The sequence below is a fragment of the Parus major genome, chromosome 4 (genome assembly GCF_001522545.3).
Source record: "Parus major isolate Abel chromosome 4, Parus_major1.1, whole genome shotgun sequence".
Lineage (NCBI taxonomy): Eukaryota > Metazoa > Chordata > Aves > Passeriformes > Paridae > Parus > Parus major.
The window spans coordinates 16,497,893-16,513,385 of NC_031771.1; the positions used below are offsets into that span (position 1 = coordinate 16,497,893).

General features: G+C 41.7%; 1 protein-coding gene across 3 annotated transcripts in view; it reads left to right on the forward strand.

Moving 5' to 3' along the window:
* Nucleotides 1-7,049: 7,049 nt before the first annotated feature.
* The window catches only part of CCSER1 (coiled-coil serine rich protein 1), a 608,967-nt gene continuing 600,523 nt past the window's right edge, over nt 7,050-15,493 (forward strand). For all 3 annotated transcript variants that reach the window (XM_015625457.2, XM_015625458.2, XM_015625460.2), the window contains exon 1: nt 7,050-7,260. The gene's annotated coding sequence lies outside the window, so the exon portion shown is untranslated. The remainder of the gene's footprint in view (nt 7,261-15,493) is intronic.

A 15,493-nucleotide genomic window follows, 5' to 3' on the forward strand; every position in this document is an offset into this window, starting at 1 on the left:
AGTGTGCTGATTTTTTTTTCTTACAGACTAGGGTAGAGCTATACATCACGGGTGTTTGTGATGTTCATCAAAATAATACTGTGTAATAACAGAGTATGCCATGGAGTAATGAATATCCTTTAGGATTTAAGGCAAAGCCTAATAAATTCATTATTCAGACTAGATTTCCAGCCCCTAGCAGCAGACCTTGCACTTACATCAAAATCACAACATGCATTTGTCTTTGATGGAGACTTGGAAACAGACTTTAAAATGAGATGTCTGAATAAAGAAAATGCCCTTGCTTTCATAAATACTAAATATGAAGCTAGGTATAATAGACATGAATGTGGGAATGGAGGCATCTTAGCGTGTCTTTGTGTCTCAGTCTGATTGCACATTGTGAGGCCTGGTGGCTCGATGCCTTCCCTCCTTGAGCCTTGTGATCACATCAGCCAGTGCAGTGGCAGATAAGGCAAACCCATCCCTGATGTAACAGAGACCTGAAGTGAAATGCAGGGCACTAATCTCTCTTAGACTTTGGTGCTGATTTGGAAATTTCCATGCAAATGGTGCTCTGTGAAAATGCAATCTCACATTTACATAGACCTGCCTCAGACCGCAGTGTGCGTTGCAGCAAATACCAAGTAAGGGTGGTGCTATGGAAAGGGCAATGAGGCCAGGCTGAGAAGGTGTTTTTGTTTGGTGGTGGTTTTTTTTGGTTATTGTTTTGTTTTTTATTTGGGTTTTTTGTGGGGTTTTTTATTTGGGGGGTGGGGGGTGTGTGTGTGTTTGTTTTTCTCTAGCCCCAGTACAGCAAGGGACTGCCAATGCAATACTCTCAGTTCTTTTAGTCCCACAAGTCCATTCTCTAGTTGCAGCCTCAGACAGGACTCAGGAAAGTGCATGCTGATTATCCAGGCACACCATAGTGCAATAGCTCATAAACAATCTTTCTGCTGGATAAAAAAATATTCAAGGTTTTGGTTAAGTCTAAAATGCTTTAATTTTAACTTGGGCATATCTTTACTGTTGTATTGGCATCTGAGGCCTACCACAGGTTGGTTTGTGTGACTACTAAAGATGTAAAAACTGTTTTTTCCTGTGCTTGGGGAAATATGGAGCTGGTGTTTTATGCAAAGACCAAATTCTTTGCCTCCCTGAAAAAACAATGGTGACCATCCAAGTTCAGATTTCTGAATTCTTGCCGATGTGACCACTGCATGGTAGATACAATGCATGATAGAACCTAGAAGTTATTGCATATCTATTTCTAGTCTTATTTTTTAGGCAGATTCCTATTCCTGAACACCAAGCTGAAAGGCTTCATGGAAGAACATCAGTAAGTGAATGAGCTTACACATTTTTCTGGGTGTTGCCAAGATGCTGATTATTGATCATACAAGCCAGTTGAATAATACAGAATTCATGACATGTTCTTCTGACTTTGACATTAATTATTATTAATGTTTGAAGGCTATCTATATGTTCTTTCTAGGAGACAATTTTAATTTTTTTTTTTTTAATTTACTAAGCTAAAGGAGTAGATGAATGTTTTCTGTGAAGTCTGAATCAGTTGATAGGCTCATGAAGAATATGGACATTTCAGGAGAGAAGCTAAAAGTACAGCAGTAGAAGTGAAAGGGAGAATTTGGGAAGGTAGTGCTGGAAAGCTGGCTTTGCTCTGCATGGGTGAATAGTACTGAGCAAATCCTGTGGAATGGATTGTCTGTAACAACTGCAACAATAGAAGCCCACCTGTGCTGGAAGCCTTTCCAGTAACTGGCCTTTTAGGTGTTACTTTACATAATATATATGTGCACCTTATATGTTTTGGTGTATTAATGTTTACAGCTGGATATTCTACATTTTCTACATAATCTCAGATGATGCCTACCTGATTTTTTTCTGGTTTTTTGTCTGTGGTCTTTCGTCTGCAGAGAAGGTGCTGCTCACTAAACACACAAGGAAAACTTTAATAATTCCATGCCAAATGAACAACTTGAGGTGCTATTTTGGCCCAAGGCAAACTGAATTAATGAGACTTAAATGCAGAATTTTCTCAGCCCCCCCAGGTTCACTGGTACTGAAGAAAGCTCCTGCTGTGATGATGTATTGGAGTCACAGACACCATAAAATGCAGCACATATTATTCTTTTTTAATCCTCTATTTTCTGGTACAGAATACCACCCTCAGACAATGTTCTCAGTGCCAGCACTCAATCTATTACAAATAGAAATACAGTTATTCCTTTCAGCAGATTTCCTTCCTTTTCCTATTTTGTACAATAGATAAATTACAAGGCAGAAAAGAATGCTTGTTAACTTGAGTTTTGCCAAACATGTTACTGTTATAAAAAATAATCTCAAAAAAATTTCCTAGACAAACCAAAACATTTCCACAATTTTAAAGCAGATTAGAAAGATGAACAGATAATTTACAAATAAACCCTGGTAGCCTGCAGAACCAAAATATTTTGTCATGGGGATCCTCCAAGTGGAAGAGTTCAGAATGAAAAGTAAAACTGCATTCATGCAGACTTCCTTTGCTCAAATATAAAGGCGCAGAAACACACAAGGTAGCCATTGGAGGCTTTTATTAGCTGCTGTTTGTGAAAATACAATGCTCAAATCCTTTGGAGTCCTTCAGGTTTGTGTATCCATGTGGAGCTTTGGGGATTACAGTGGAGAACCAGAAGTTTGCTCACCTACTTCAGGATTAGATCCTCAGCCAGTGTACACAGATTTTACTGGGGAAATACACCTCTGAGTTAGGAGCATTATTTTCTTCACCAAGGCAGCTTTGCCAGTGAAACACTGAATTAAATAAACAAAACTTCGTTCTCCAGTTATGGCATGTTTCTCCATGGACTCATAAACAAACTTTACCACTAATCTAATGTATATGAATAGCAAAGCCAATAAGATTTTTATGCTTTTGATTATACTGATAACGGTAAAGAAAGAAACTTGCATACTGAGTGTTTGAAATCAGATTAACTAGAAAAATATATTCACAAAGCTGTTTTGTTAAAGGGAAGCATTTTTGCTGTTCTTCTGTGGTAGTTATATATTCCTTGGCATCACAATTTCCAGCAATGAGCAATGATGATATCTGCATTAACTGAAAGGACAAAGTAAAGCCAAAATAGATGAGCTGTTCTAACAGACTAAACATGGAGAAAAGTACAGGTATGGGGATTGATCCTTTTTTAATGCCAAACTGGAGATTTTTCATCAAAGATAAATCCGTGTCAGTTATCTCACAACTGGGAGTCAAATAACCTTTCTTTGTTCAATTTACTAAACTGAATTTTGAAGTGTAAGGAGCATTTATCTTTTTGAATGAATAGAAATTCTATATTTTCTAGTTGTAATTGCTCTTTCTGGCTTCAGTAGTGAAGATGGTTATAGGTCTAGAAAGTGTTGTCGCTTTTTGCCATTGGTGATGAGGGAGCCAAGAGTCAGAGTATAAATAAATTTAAAGCCTGTTTAAAAGCAGGGAACAAAATGCATGAACCTTAATTCAAAAACTGTCTTTGTATTATTATTACTTCATGATTAACTAAAGTGAACTTCAGCTTCCTGGGAGGTTTCAGTGGTAGCATGATATTAACAAACTAGCTGGTTCCAGAATTCATTCAGTACATTATACATACACATACAACATACAATGCAATAAGGGGAAGGTCACTCAATTAATCCTTGCTCCAAAGGTGTAAGTGGATATGATCATATGCAATACAAAACCAATACATATTGATCAGTGTCACAATGCTTCACTGAACAGTGAAGTTCAGTCTCTTGAAAGGAGAGGAGAAGCCATTTGGTACAGGAGGTTTCCTTTCTCCTCTGATGGTAAGGTAAACCAGGACCTGACCAAAGTGCTCCATGCTCACCATGGTATGACAACACCCTTAATGCCAACGTGGCTCAAACAGTACTGTGAGAGAAAAACATTTAGTGAAGCCCATACGTCACCTAGACCTCCCAAAATTGTCTCTGTGTACCCCAGTGCCAAGGTGAGGTTGCTCTCCCAGCCTGTGGTCATGAAGCACTGCTTGGCATACTTAGCTGTCCTCTAAAACTGGTTCCTTTCAGGGTCATAAAATGTTCCTACAAAACAGAAATTAATCTGTTTTACCCCCAAGGACTGTTTATAGCTCTGGCAAGACTCAAAATTCATGCAATAAGGATCACTTAGGCAGACAACCACTGCATGTCTGGTCGACTGAATAAGACAGACTTGTGCTACTCTGTGCCCCAAGACTTCTCTCAAGAATAAAAAGGTGCTTGTTTGGTGACGGGCTGAGACCTTGATGAAGTTCACACAAAGATACATGTTCAATCCTGATGGACACAGCTTTTGAAGCCAATTTGATCTTACATATTTCAGCTTCCCCTGTGCCTGCCTATGCTGGATCCATACATGTGGAAACAAAACCACAAAGGGATAAAAGTGCGAAAAACATGAATTCCTCTTATTTTTTGGAAGGAGACAGCATCAAGCACGGGGATTATGTGAAATCCTTGCTCATGCAACAAGGAATGAATGCCAGAAGAGAAAATACAAAGTTCAGACAAACGATGCAAGGGAATTAGATGCATCAGCTGTATTGACTTTCACAACACATATCTCAATGAAAATGTCTTGATCCTGGTGAATCTGCACCTCTCAATCTGATATTTCCTTTTAAGGCTTCCTTGTGCTAGCAAAACCTAATGAAGATTTTGGTGAAACACCCTGTCATAGCCTCAAAGAGAAGCTTTCTGCTGAAGTCACCAGGGCCACACCAGAAGGAAACCGGAGGGAAAAGAGAATTAGGTTACACATGCTTGTAGAGATTTGGGGTGTGGTGACCACAAGTGTTCCTCCTCCAGTAACTCCCATAGCTATCTGCTGGGGCCTCAGGTAGTAAATCTATTTCAGCACAATTATTATATGCTCAAGGCTTAAGCTTAGGACCACGTTTAGGCATTTTTTTGTCCCTCCTAATCCCTAAAATTTGGAAAAGGTGACAGTGTCCCATACAACCTCTAGCTGCTGTCTCTGCTGTTTGTCTGTCTGGGACACTGGACTGATCAAAGCCTTGACAGCTTCACTAGAAGCATCACTTGTGAGTGTGTCTGGAAACTCTGGTTAATCACAGGGGCTTTTTTACCCTTTCAGGGCAAGGGCAGGAAAGAGAACTGACAGAAACCGGAGAGGCAGAGTTAACCATTAGGAGGGTCTATGAATCTTCTGCTGAGTACAAGGATGAAGGAGGGTGGGGAGATGGAGTTCAAAAATCATGCAACACTCTCAGAAGCAAAACACAGATACCTCTGCCTCTACAGTCAAGGCTGACTCAGCTTAACGAAGTGGGTAAGTAGGCCTATAATTTTACTTGTGACAAATACCCTCATCTTCATTGAGACAGCTCATGCCCATGCAGTTGCTTGAATACTTTGCAGGTGAAAATACTTTGTAAACCACCTCTCAGTAAAGTCATCTGGTTACTGCATACCCTTGTTTGAAATTCCCAAATTGTGAAGATAGGTACTTTCAATAATGAACACTCTTGGGGCTGTGTCACATGAGATCTTTTGCCTTTTAAATGCAGATGACAGGTTACTAAAAATAGTTCTCTCCACATAGCATTTTTTGCGGTACTGCTTTGTGCTGCATATGCCAAATCTTCCTCTGTGACTGCAAAATATTTTATGTGGTTTAGGTTTATTTTCCTGCCCAAGAAGAAACAGAAACGCCTTCAGATTTGGTTATCACATTTCATTGAAAAATCTTGTGAATGTGTTGAGCAGATTGAAAGTTATATTTAAAAATAATTAGGTTTGGTGAACTCACTTGTTTGAAAGTTTAGTTTTGTAAAGACATTTATAAACATTCAGTTTCTTGATACTTTCATACCAAGTATGATACTGACTTCTGCCCTCTCACACAATTCTTATTCAGAATTTCAGTGGAACCACATTGTTGCTGTTAAGTTGAAGCTGTATTTTGTCAAAATCTGTTTTACTCAAAATTCTTCAAAACTCTCTTTGACTCCATTCTGGATCCATTTTTCTGTAGTGTAAAAGTTGAAAGTTCTTTGGGTCGCAGTTGCAGCATGAGCACTGATGCTACAGAATGAACACATTTTACTTCTGTTCAGACTGAAGTCTGCAAAGTCAATGAGTTTCTTCAGTACCAGGAGTTTTATGCGTGTTACTTTTTGGCGTAAGAGGACATGGCACATATCTGCAGCCTGTCACTTTTGAGTCATCACTCATTTTACTCAATTGTTTTTAATGAGGCAAGGTAGCTCACTTCGGTGGGTGATACAGGAGAGATCCTGTGTACACTGGCCAAAAAAAAACAGGGTATGAAAACTCATATTCCTTAAGTATTAGTTATAGAGAACATGGCTATTTATCTGCTTTCCCTTATCCTTCTGAATTAAATAAGGAACTTAATTCATTACATCTAAACGCCATGTAATTGACCTCTGCCCTCACCGGATATTCCAGGGAAATCATTCCTGTTCCTAGACCGCTGCAGTCGAGAACTGTCCTTGGTGTGGAGCTGCTTCTTAAACCTCCTTTCCTTTTTCCCTGCCTAGGACCAGCAATGCACCGGGATGGCCGCGGAGCAATTGGGAAATAATTACAAAACACATCTCTGGAAAAGAGAACGAGGAAGTGAAACCAGAGGACTCCGCCGCTCTTCGGGAAAGGGAAAAATAAGTAAGAACCCCATAGCAGATGGTGAGTGTAAACACACCGGAGCGGAGCTGAGTTCCTCCCGGGGGGCATGGGGACTTTCTCCTCTCCGCTGCTCGCCTTTCCCCCGAGGAGGCCGGGGGAGCTGCTCCAGCCGGGGACACACGGACGGACCCGGGGCAGCGCACGCAGCCGGCCCACCCGCACAGGCGGGCACACGCTCATCATCCCTCGCACACGCAGAGACCGAGGCAGCCCCGCTCCCGCCGCGGAACACGCGCCCCGCACCGGCACACGCGCTAAGCGCCGCCCCGGACCGCCCCCGCATCCCTCCCTCCTCCTGCCGCCCTCCCTCCTCCCTGCCCGCCGCGCACACACACACCGGCCGCAACATGACGGGCGGGCGGACAGACTGACAGACCGGGGCACCGCCGCTCCGCACGGATTATTCTCCCCGCGCCGGGCGGACGCAGCGACCCAGCGGGGCGGGGGCGGTGCCGGTGCCGGTGCGGCGCTGCCAGGAGGGTCCCAGCCCCCGCCGGCAAACGGCGAGCGCGTCGGGCGCTGGAGGAGCCCGGCCAGGTAACGCGTCCCTTGCGGGGCGGTATCGCCGGGCAGAGCCGGGCCAGGCCGCGGGGCGCCGCCGGGTCCCCGGCGTGCGGGTGCCCCGGGGCGGCGGGGCCGCCTCGCCCCGCTCGGCAGGTGCCGAGGTGCCCCGGCGGGTGTCGCCCCGGGGCGCGGGCGGCCCCCCCTGCCTTGGCCTCGCCTTCCCCGCCGGCGGGGCGGCGGCCGCCGGGCGCCCTGCGCCGACCCGCGGCTGCGGCGGTGGGGGCGGCGGAGGATCGGGGCTGCCGGTGCCGCAGCTCCGCGCTGATCCCCGGCAGCAGCGCTCCGGTAGCGCCGGGGATTTGCGAGCGAGGGCGGGCGGCGCGGGGCCAGCGGCACCGGCGTCTTTGTGGCGGGGCGGCCGGGGCTCGGCGCCCGCAGGTGTCACCCGGGGGCCGGCCCAGCCCGGGGCACGGGCAGCGCCGGCGGGGCTGCCGGGCTGGCCTGGGGGCATCGCGGGGCTCGTCGGGCCCGGCCTGGGGGGGGCACGGCGCGGGCAGCCGGCGGCTGAACCTCGCTGGCCATCGCTCCGGCCTCGCTGCTGCAGGTGACAGGGAAGAAATCGCATGCCTTTTTTGTTTATTTTTTAGCGTTTGTTCTTTCCGTTTTCCCCGCTTTCCCTCCGTGTGTGTTAGACAATCTGCAGTTAACCTGTGAAAACGATAAGAAGTGGTTTCAGAAATGGGGACGGGTAGGGCCCGGCCACTGGCGGTCATGTGTGACCTTTGCCATGGATTTGGAGGCAGGAGCTGGAGGATGCTGCATGTGCTTTCCAAAATCGCATGGCAAGCTTAAAAAGTGGAGCAGATGGTGAGGGTAGTGCTTATATTATGGAAGAGGTTCATGGAAATCCTTTATTTCCTCTAGTTAGTTTTTGTGTTGCTTCTCCTAGCTAAGGAGGTTGTCTTTGACTTTTGGCAAGGAAAGGATGCTGCTGCAAGTTGACTTGCAAAGGAACGGGGTTATTTTGCTCTTCCACAGGGAAGGGATCCCCCCTCCCTCCCACCTTTATGTCTCTGTCTCTCTATTGGGATTGACAGCACTAAGTGTCTTGGCATATACAAACTGCAGCCTGCTTTATTTTCTTATTACACACCTTTCTAGTTGAATGTAACTAGAAAGGAGACTCAGAGTATTCTCTTATCCGTCTCTATGCCAGATGTGTTTTTCTATCTAGTATATATTGCAATTGAAGTGTTAAACTCTCGGGGGGCACGGAGGTGGGGATGTGAGGCAAGGTCTACTAGTTACTTCAAACAGTCCTCCTTGCTCATACTTAAGAAGGAGAGAAAGAAACATGTTGTAAAAGCGGCTGAGGAATATATAAAAGTGAAATATTAATGAACTGAAAAAGCTCAGATAGCAAAGACATTGTGCCTAATCATTCAGGAGGGTTCTTGTCCTCTTTACAGCTCTTGTTGTATGTGTGCCTGTACTACAAATGCAGTTGGTATAAAGGACTTAACGTTTGTATTTAGCTGTAAGTAGCAGTAAAACATTTTGGGTTTTTTTTACTTTAATTATCATCTCTGAAATAGCTTCCTTTAGCTGTGATTATAAAGGAATTATTTCAGAAACAGTAAAAACAGTAAAAAAATATTTCAAGAATGCTTTCTTGGAAATGTAAATGGAAAGGGCTGACTCAGACCTGGAATAACCCAGAGGAATAACTAGTCTTGGAAGGTCCTCTTAGGAACATCATGATGACGACTGAGGTACTATTCATTTCTTGAATCCCAGAGAGCAACATCCCATAAAGAGGCAGCCCTGGCTCAGGAGAAGGTAATAATACCCAGCTGTCCAGGATCTGCTGAAAAAGAGACATAGAAGCAAGGGGTATTTTCTGCAAACTGAGGTTCCTTTACCTCTTCGAGTCTGGAGTGCAGTGCTCCCCATAGTGTAACTTCCCCAGTTTGGCTTGCAAGAAAAGTAAGTACAGCAGCTTTCTGCCATAGTTTGATGAGGGAATTTAGTTCAGTGGGAAAGTCAGCCCACAGGGTGAAGTCTTGTAACCCTGGCTCTAATCCTTGGCTCTGTTCCTTTTTGGAGTAGCTGGTGGCTTGAGTGTGGCCTGCCTTCTGGAAAGCTCAGTGCAGGCCTGAGTAGGGCAACTGATAAAGGGAGCTGTACCAGCAGGATGACCTGGAACAGCACATGGGGCACGTACCATGTCTGATGGGTTAATGTTTGGTTTTTAAGTCTGTTAGTCACAGAAGACGCTGAAAACGCATCTTGTATCCTCAGGTCTGTGCATGTGGTTGTGTGAGAGCACGATCTCTTGTGCTGCGTAAGCTGTGTGTGGCTGGATTTCTCCTTTTTGATTCATACCTAAGTCACATGAGCCTTTGGAGTTGACATTGAAGAAGTTAGGTTTGGCAGTGTTTTGGAGCTTATTTTGCTAGCGTTTCATAAATCAAAAAAGAGATGTAGAGAAGTTGCTCCATGGGGAAAAATTCTCACTCTTCCATGAAAGTTCATGGAAGACACTATAGCTTTGTTGGATTAGCTCATCTGGAGTACTAGAAAGAATAACACCACTGCATTTATTATGATGTTGGGAATTACAGAGATACAAGTAAGTTACTGAGAAGAGTGTCTTGTAAAATTAAACTCAATGATAGTTTTTAAAAATTGTAACTCTCTCTACATATTCTAGAACCATGAGACTTTAATTGGATTGTTTTCACTGTACTTTTGGAGGCCTCCTAATAAAAGGAGCCTGCCTGTTTACCTTCCCTTGAGGCAAGGGAAGAAGTGAATGTTGCACTGTGGTTTGTCTGAAGTTGATTGATACTAGTAAAGCAAGACATGAAATAGCTTAACATGTGTCAGAGAACATATCAATGGAAAACAAATCTTTATGAACACTTAGTCAAATTAAATAGCTACCAGTTGTGATGAGGAACTGAACTTTATCTTCTATCTTGCAGAATTTACTCTTGATTGTAAGATTCAGTGCCTCAGGTCTTCCCCTTGAGAATAGTTTTGCTGTGGTTGGAGGGGCTCATCACCAGGTGGGAGGGAGGGAAACAAAAGGAAATACAGACATAAATAATGGCAAGTAGAGGCTGTGTTTGTTTCTTGAAAAATGACTGCAGTTTTGTCAGGTTTTTCTCTAAATATTGTCTCTATTTGGCAGTTTTCTGCAGTGACAGTAAACTGGGTTACCTTGATAAAGTAAATAAGGGGTTACTTTGATAAAGTGCTTTTGTATTACACTTTACTGTTGAGCATACTGGCTGTGTGAGAGACCACAGGAGAGATGGCATGTAAAATAACAACTTGCAAGTACCTAAAATGTGTATTGTCATTTATATTGTTAGGATTTCTTACATGTTCCTGTGCTTTAGCAAGGGCCTGTTACTTTAACAGTATGAAAGATCCAGCTGTATATTTTACAGGCATCAGTATTAAACCTCTATAGCTGTTTGCTAGTTAAATATGTGGTTACTTTTACTTACTGCTTCATGACTTGTTCTCACTCTACTACATGTCATTTACATACATACATACATGGTGTATGTCATTTAGATAATACAAATTTACTCCGTGACTGAAGGTTGTAGTATAATTTCTCTCTTGTATGGCAGTGAAATGATAATAATAGTAATGATAATAATAATAGTGGTAGTAATAAGGTTGTCTGTGAAGTCTGCTGCTTTTACCTGAAATTTGACTGTCCTATAGAGGATAGTTGGTTTATAGTAAGGGAAAAGAAGCTACAGACAAGCAATGAGTAAGAGTAGTAAAGTCCTAGATGTGGAAGAAGCAAGATTTTTGTTAAATGCACACTGCAGACTTGTGGAGTGTGTTTTGTAATTCTGTGAAAACTAAAACCTAAAAATTTAAACCACACTGTTAAGAGGGATTTCCAAATCTGAGTGATGATGGTTATACATGGTGCTATGTTTTTGCCCCGATTATTGCTTTGAAGGCTTACATGAGTGTTGAGGTATGGATGTGTAGTTCTTTTCCTCATATATGGGACATTGAAGCAGTGATATGGGGGAGTCACAGAGCTGATTTGTGATAAAGGCAGCTGAACTGGAATATGCATCCCACGTCTGACAGTCTTATCTTAATGGATTTACTGTGTTTATATAGTTTGTTTGGTAACTTGGCATAGATGTGGAAACTTCTTACAGATCCAATTACAGGATTGTGTGTAAAGTTATGTAGCATTTTCTCAATATAGACTAATTACTGTCAGATGACTTTTTTCAGTCTAGGCAAAAGAGCTTTTCCTGGATTTCATTGTGTTGTTAAGTTTGAGAGAAAGCAGTTCTGCACTCGTAGAATGTAGTGATGCTTTTACATTATTTAAGGAAATACCACTTAATTTTTTATAATCATCTAGCATATCAGGAATTTGAGATCCAGCTCAGTCAGTAATGCTTCTGAGGACCATAGCTGTTTTCCAGTGTAAAAAACCAGTTGTGATAGACTGGTGGGAAGCTTTTAAAATCACTTCTTTATAAATTTTGGTAGTGCAAATCATTGCTCCTGAAAGTAAATTGGTTCCATTACATATTCAGCTCTCATTTTTTTTACTTAATTTCGTGCTTATTTTTGGACCCCTTTACTGATCCTACTTTGTGCCATCTTTATGTGATCTTTTTAAACATTTTAGTAAGAAAATAACAGCTATAATTGATGTACTGATTTTGTATAGTACAGTGGGATTTAGATTTGGGTGAGAGTACAGAGGTACTGAACAGGTTTCTCATCTGTGTGTTGCTTGTGGCATAGTCCAGACCTTGTCATTTACCTAAGAAGCAATGACATCTGTTCAGATGTCACCTCCCAATGATGTTAAACTGTCACTGTGTGCCATGCCAGCCAAGTCTCACACTGGGAGAAAGATGGAGTCACCCAGTACATCCGAAATGTGGCCAGAGAGGTATGCTGAGCTCAGGTGGCAGTGGCAGTCTCTGCCTACTCTGCCAATATCCAAATACACCAGCAGTTTGTGCTTTGTATTTTATACAATTAAAAAGGAATTAGTAACTGTGTGCTGGGTACTAATTCCAAATTCTACAGTGTCTCCTATCTTTAATTTAGTGCAGTGCCAATTTGTGGGGCTATATTTCAGAACTGCCCTGGCTCTTTTTTTTATTAATCTAAAGTGTTTTGTCTTATTTTTTTTTTTACTAAATGACTGGCAAGGAGGGAGGAGAAGAGCAAAGTTTTACCATCTATTCTTGAAGAAGTATTGGCCAGTGGCAGAATTGCTACTGATTGGAATAGGAGCCTTGGTATCTGTTTTGTCAGGTTTTATGACATTAAAATATGCTGGCTAGATTCTTGATGACCAACTGAACATGTTGTGGCGCAGAGGCAATAGAAATAGAGTTACAGTCCTGACAAGAATAGATTGCCTTTCATATTTTTTTATTAGTTCTCACCACACTTATTACTTTATTCTGTGCAAGAATATTTATTTTGTTGTTAACACAGAAACTTTAAATAAGAATGTAGTGTATATATTGGAAGGATGAAAATGCTAAGAAGCTAATTTCATTTGGAGTATTCAGAAATATTAATAAACTGCCTTCAAAAACAAATTCTGCAATAATATATTAATGTTTTTTTTCCTCTTGATTTTGCTGAAGGGAGGTGAGTGGGAGGAAATGGCAATAGGAAAAATAATGTGGCTTTCTCCGTATTTATTTAAAGGGATGTTGCAAGATGATGTACGTTCTTTCACATTCATTGAGACCTCTCAAATGCCTTGAGTGCAGATCATGTCTTCAGCTGTGAGTGTAAGGTATAAATTGTGCTTAAAGTGGCATGTTAAGCTTATAATATTTCTTGATACTTAAACCAAGTATGTTTTAAATTGGGCCACCCAGCATCTGCAGGAAATGGCATGTCCAAGTTGATGTCAATTTGCATGTGGAAGCACAAGCATAGTAGTGTAATAGAATCATAGGATCATTATGGTTGGAAATGATCTCCAAAATCGAGTCCAACCTTTTATCAAATACCAAAATGCCCACTAAACCATATCACAAAGTGCCATGTCTAATTTTTTCAATACTTCCAGGGACTGTGACTCCACCACTTTCCTGGGCAGACTGTTCCAATGCTTAACCACTCTTCCAGTGAATAATTTTTTCTTAATATCCAGTTTGAACTTCCCTTGCTGCAACTTCAGTCTGTCTCAACTTTGTCCTGCTCCCAGTTGCCTGGGAGAAGAGGCTGACCCACAGCCTCATTTTAGGTACTTGTGGAGAGTGAAAAGGTCTCTCCTGAGACTCATTTTCCCCAACCTGTATAACCTTCAGCCTCTTCTCATAGGTTTTACATTCCAGACCCTTTACTTGTTGCATGCCTACTTGGCTGTTTGGAAAGCAGCCCACCCAGCGTGTGAAGGCACACCAGCATGTCTTCCAGAGGCAGCCTTTGAAGGCATTCCAGTTGATTTCTTCTCTTGGAGGTTGATAAGCTGTCAGGGATCTTGGGCTGGGAAAGCCATATAGCTATCTTCTGTTTTCTTCTGGTTTTGCTGTTTCCCTATGTCAACGTAGTTGTGGTATAAGGAATGTGATAGCAGGCTCAGCCATCTCCGTGAATAGCCAAATAAAATGGTTTTGTTTTATGGAAATGTAAATTTTGCATTATGTGAATATGTAGTGTTTTTTAGTTAGTTAGTACAGAAGTTATACTGTGAGCAGGACACTCAAGCATCCTAATTTGTTACGGTTTTGAAACCATTTTTTCAATGTAATGGCTGCGAGCTCAGAGACAAATGTTGGCCCTGTAGCCCAGCAGCAAAACTGCTGCTGGTTTTAATGAGGCCTTGATTATACCCTTAAATAATATTTTATTGTCTGTTTGCTTTGTACAACATTTATTTTTATCAAGGACTGATTTTGAAAAGTTACTGAGCTTGTACTGTTTTGATGTTTTTTGTTACATCATTGGATTCTTAGTACTTCTAAAAATTAGGTTATAAGAATGTTTCTTACACGAAGTCCAAAAGAATAGGAATTTTAGAATGTTTAAGGCTGCAAATACAATTTATGTGACTAAGTTCAGTGTCTGAAAAAAAACGGCTTTGTAGCTGTAGGTACCTATTTTATACTAATGGTGATTATGCAAGGGGACAACACAAGGCATTTTTAGTTTTTATGAAGTCCAGCTGGAGCAGAGATTCAAAAGACCAGCGTAGTTAAAATGATTGCCTAGATTTAAAATTTTCATAAATAGAGGAATAATGGGAAAGTAGAAGGAAGAATATAAGATTTGGGAAAACTATTTCAAAATAATATTGTCTGGGGAGTTGTGAAAAACATGCATATGGAGTAGATAAGGAGGAAATAAAAGAAATATGAAGAAATTAGTTTGTCAAATGATAAGAGCTGACACCACAAATGACTTCTTTTTATCTGCTGATCTTTATTTTATGGCTAGCAAACTCTGAGGCATTTGCTGAGATGGGGAAGAAAAAGACACAGAGTAGAGGTGGTGGGGAATTAATGGAAAATCAGTAGTTCTGTTCTTCTACCTCTGCCTCAACCATGAGAAGGGTATTAGAAGAAATTTAGGGATTAGTCACATGAGCTGCAAGGTAATCTCTATTGTCTCTAAATCCTCATCCCAGCATCCTGATCTTGGTCAATTATGGTTTTGGTGTCTGTCTGTGGAAGCACCTCAGCAGATTTTACACCAGTCTTTAGTTCTTGCTCATTAATACGTATTACATATTACAGTAATACATATTACAATATTAGTACATTACTCCTTAATAAGGGAGTAATGTACAGTTGTCTGTTAATGATAGGTTTTGTTACAGATTTAAACGTTTTACAAGCAGAAATCAGAACCAGAAGCTACAAGGCTGTTTTACACTGTCAGATCTGCAGCTCTGCAACACTTACACTATTCCTAATAGTTTTGCTAGTTAGCTCTTTTCATTTAGTATTTGGCATGAGCTAAGAACATGAAAATAACCACCTTACATGGCTTAGCTAAAGGCATAATAACTTAGGCATCTAAATCCTCTTTGTCCAGAGATACATATCATTTTTACCTGTAATAGTTTCGATGTCAGGGTGTTAGCAGGTGAAGAAGACTAGGATGTTATGCCTTTAATGAAGTTTTTAGCTAACCCATCCTGTGAGTTGCTTACAGGGATATGTAATATTCCTGAGGCACTGTGAGGATAAAATTTCTGGGGTGTATACTGCATATGTGTGTGTGTGTG